Below are 5,000 nucleotides of genomic sequence, written 5' to 3'. Positions count from 1 at the left end.
GTGTGCGCGCGTGTGCATGTGTGTGCGTGTGTGCATGCATCATACACATTTGTCAGCATTGTGTGTATGTGTAGGTGTATGTGTAGGTGTGTGTGTGTGTGTGTGTGTGTGTGTGTGTGTGATGGTGTCTGTCTTGTGGTCACAGATGTCCCGTTTCCATTTCTATATCCCCCAACAGCGCCCTGCCCTCCCACATGGCCATCGCTCAGCCAAAACCACTTTTAGTTTCTGTTCTCTGACCTGTTTTTATAACAGTGGTTTTCTTTCCTTTGTTCTGTATCGTAATGTCAACTGTATCCGAGGGACACGTTTGTGTACATACAATACTACACTATGGGTCTGTTACAGTCAGCCTACAGGTCATGTGTGAAACCAGCAGCAGAATTACGACAAATACACACACACACACACACACACACTACTAGTTTTTTTTGTCTGTCTTACATGTAACGATGAATTGAGAATCAAGGACCCCAATTGAAATAAGCCAGTGGCTTTCTTGGGTTTTTATCCTGTTAGTTGACCTTGTATGTAATATGTACTTTCATGTACCTACTTCTGCAAATCTTCTAATAAAGTTTTCAATCAATCAATCAAAACACACCTACCCATAAACACACACACACACACACACACCTACCCATACACACACACACACACACACACACACACACACACACACACAGAAAGAAAGAAGGACCGTTTGGACACACCGTACTGTAACGTTAAAGACCGAGCTGTTGGTTCCCATAGCAGGCCTGACAGGATGCAGTAGTTGAGTGTGTAGTGAAGCTTTGTGCACCCAGGGGTTGGGCTGTTCCTGGTCACACTATTTTACTCTGTGCCAAATGTAGTGTAACAGCAGGGGTGTCCTGTCTGATCTGACTGCTATTAAACACTGAGCTGTCAACATTCACTCAGTGTCCTTCACTTTTGTATTTGTGCGTGTGTGCGTGTGTGCGTGTGTGTGTGTGGGTGTGTGTGTGGGTGGGTTGGTGCATGCACGTGGTTATGTGTCTGTGTGTGTGTGTGTGTGTGTGTGTGTGTGTGTGTGTGTGTGTGCGTGCGTGCGTGTGTGTGTCTGAATGCAATACTATGAAGTCAGTATATAGACATTTTACCTTCTGTACACATTGTGAAATGAATGCATTCTCTGGGGGTCTGTCATATACGTCATATGTGTCATTTAGCACCAGAAGTTCCTCCTGTCTGTTCGTATGTGTCAAAGATAAAGAAAGAGGGAGTGGGGAAAAAAAAGAGACAAAGAAAGAGAACAGGCGCTGCAGAATCACAGACCAATCACGTTGCTTAATTCGGGAGGCCCGTCTGTGGACGCGCGTGTAGCGGAGACAGGCTCCTTAGCCTGTTAAGGAGGTGACACTTGGAGGCGCCACGCGCGCAGAGAGAGAGAGGCTGGCAGATAGACAGGTACATCAGATAGACAGGTACATCAGATAGACAGGTACATCATCCTTGATCAGCCACCCTCCCACCGGTTCCGGGATTGTTTAACGGGGATTTAGGCGTGCGCGTGCCGGTGCATTAGTGCATTGGTGCATTGGTGCCTTGTGTGTGAGTGCGAGCAGTAAGAACCGGGGTAAAAAATCGTTTCCTTTTTGGACACCATGACCGCGGACAAGGAGAAGAGGAGGTACAGTAGGAGTGTGTAATAATTTAATTAATAATTAAATAATAATAATTTAATTAATAATAATTAAGTGTGTGTAGCCTGACAACCGCCCCAGACAACTGAGGGCCAGGCTTAGATTGATTGATTTAAAAGACGTTTCCATGCATATCAGACTCAGAAAGAGAAACAGATTTATTGCCAAGTAGGTTTTCCACATACAAAGAATTAGCTTTGGTGTGGTGGTGCATAAAAATCAAAGTACAAAAACAAACACAAGTGAAAAATGTTAATAATAGAGATTAAAAAGTGTTTTAAGAATAGTGCAATGTGACATAAGAATAGTGCAGTGTGACTGTTTGGTGTCAGTAGGGGTCAAGATGACAGTGTCAGGGGGGGCCCAGGCCTCGTTAATGAGGCCAACTGCAGTTGGGAAGAAACTGCTTTTGTGTCGTGAGGTTTTGGTCATTATTTAGACATTGCAATGCCATATATACCAGTATATTATACTGTATACTATATTTTTTACATTACTAGACGTCAACGAGATATGTTACATACATTAGTGCATTAGTACATACTTAATAGTACATTTTGAGGATTGTTGCTGACGAGAGTACTTGCCACATGTGCAGCTCCACACTTACACATCTGATCACACTCTGAGCAGAAAAGTTACTCCACCACTTCCTGTTTTAGGTCGTTTTTTAATAATAATATACACTATATGGACAAAAAGTAGTGGGACACCCGAACATCACACCCATATGTGCTTGGTGAACTTCTCATTCCAAAACCATGGGCATTACAGTTTTTTTTTTCTCGCAGTGTTCAAAACTGAAGTCACATTGTCAAAACTCTTCATACAGTCAGCGAAACGGAAGTCCATGTGGGCCAAACTGTGACTCATTTTTACATTGCTTTCACACAAAATGCATTCAATGACCACGTTCTCCAAAATCCATGAACACTTTTCCAATGTTACTGTAACTCACTGTTCAAAACTGTGAAGAACACATTAAAAACTGAATGATTTGGTGAATTTTTGCAGTAAACGTATTGAAATGTCTAGATTAGAAAATCTTAGCAGAATATATACAATGAAATGAAATAGACTAGATGCATTGCCAGGGAAGACATTAGATGTGACCAGATGCAGACCAGAGGGTGAACCAGAACCCTCAGGAGTGAGACTTTTTTTGTGTGATTGCCATTGTATTGTAGCCCTGGAATTTCTGGGTTGATTACTATAAATCAAACCATTCTTATAATGAAATATTCATTCTTGTGAAAATCATTCAAACTATGTAATGCTCCCTGTTGTTAGTGTTTTGTAGGTCAGAGTGTTATGAATGACTGAGTATGCTTTCTGAGTAAACATTGTTGCCAGTGTATGGTTAAACGAGCTTCTTTTGAGACATGTATGAAGTGTTTGGCCAAGATGCATGTTAGTAATGCAGATTGTATGAAGAGTTTTGACAATGTGACTTCAGTTTTGAACACTGCGACTTAGCATCCGTAAAAAACTGTAAATGTACTGTACTTTGAAGTAAATAATAACACACTATTCTACCTGCTACCTTCACAGGTAATATGTTGGCATTTCTAATGTGTTTCATGAAACGACCAGAGTCAGTCCTCAGCACAGATCCTTTCATCTGTGTTTTGTATGTGTACAGTATGCCAGAGTGCCTTTTCTGAAGGGGTTACACACACCTTCCTCAGAGTGTGTGTGCGTGTGTGTGTGTGTGTGTGTGTGTGGGGGGGGGGGGGGGCAGGGGTTATTTGTACCTTCTGATACAAAGCCAGTACTCTGTGGTGTAGCGGGTTAAGCGTTGACCATGTAACCGCAGGGTCCCCGATTCGATTCCGGCCGAGGACATATCCTGCATGTCATCCCTCCTCTCTCTCTCACCCATCCTTCCTGTCTAAATCTCTACTGTATCTGTCAATAAAATGAAAAATATGAGTGGGACTGCCCCACTTACTTTAAAAAAAAAAAACTAAAAAAACACAGAGCCACTACTCCAGGTCTGGGGTCTGTTGAGGGTCTCAGGTGATGAAGACTCAGATAACACCAGTTGGAAGTCTCTCTTGGCCCCAATGGAGCCTCAGAGAGGAGAATGTTTGAGTGTGTGTGTGCGCGCGTGTGTGTGTGTGTCCGTGCATGCGTGTGTGTGTGTGTGTGTGTGTGGTAAGACAGAGAAAGAGAGAGGGCACTGTGGTGTGCCTCATTCAGAGGGCATGGAGAGTACACACACTCTCTGCACCCACAAACCACATCCTAGTGCTGGGCTGGCTGCCACTGCTCACACATACACTGTCACTTGACGATTCGCTCTTCCTCCTTCTCCACCTCCTCCACTCACTTTCTCTCTCCGTCCCTCCCTCACCTACTCTCCACATTCCCCTCTTTCTCTCTCACTCACTCAATCTTATCAAGCTCTCCCCCTCCCCTTCCCATGTGTCCCCAGCACTACCTTAATTAGGCCCCTATACTTTCTTTTATTTATTTATTGTTTATTTTTACTACTCAATCTTTTTAGTTTGTAAAGCGTCTTTAAGTGTCTAGAAAAGCGCTATATAAGTCTAATGTATTATTATTATTATTATTATTATTATTATTATTATTATTATCTCTCTCTCCCCCTCAGGGCGGTGAGTCGGGAGGCCGCCAGGGTCAGGCGCAGGGCGGAGTCTGAGGTGTTCTGTGACCTGTCCCACCTGCTGCCCGTCCCCTCCACCCTCCGCTGTCACCTGGACAAACCCTCAGTCATACGCCTCACCATCAGCCACCTGCGCATGCACACACTGCTCACAGGTAAACACACACACACACACACACACACACACACACACTGTGATGACCCCTCTCACTGAGACCGTGGGGATTTGTACACACAAGCTAGAGACGACACGAAACAAGGAGAACAGTCGGCCATTACGGGCGTATTTAGGTAGAGGGCTCTCTCTGGCCGCTCTGAAACGGCACTGCTGTATTGTCCAAACTTAGGATTGTCACAGGATGAATAACCAAGGGCCCCTCCACCGGAGGGACACGCCCGCTCGGCGTTTGGTCGGTAGGGTTTCATTCGTGGTCTCTGCTTGGCATGGTCGGGCTCTGGCTCCGACTCCGTGGTGCAGGGAGGTTCCCTCCCTCTCTCCTCCGTGCTCTCGGTCTGTCACATAAATACAGCCGCCCGTTATCAGATTTGGTTTCAAATTTTCGCGCCGGATACCGGCTCTCACCCGTACCAGTCGTGTCTGGCGTGGACGTAGCTCTCCCTCTCCACTGGTTCTTTTCCCCTCTTTAATGCGGGGACACACACACACAGACACACACACACACACTCTTTTACTGACTCTGTTGTGT

The sequence above is a fragment of the Nansenia antarctica genome (assembly GCF_963989245.1).
Source record: "Nansenia antarctica genome assembly, chromosome: 11".
In the NCBI taxonomy this organism is placed as follows: Eukaryota; Metazoa; Chordata; class Actinopteri; order Argentiniformes; family Microstomatidae; genus Nansenia; species Nansenia antarctica.
This window is presented reverse-complemented; position numbering follows the sequence as displayed.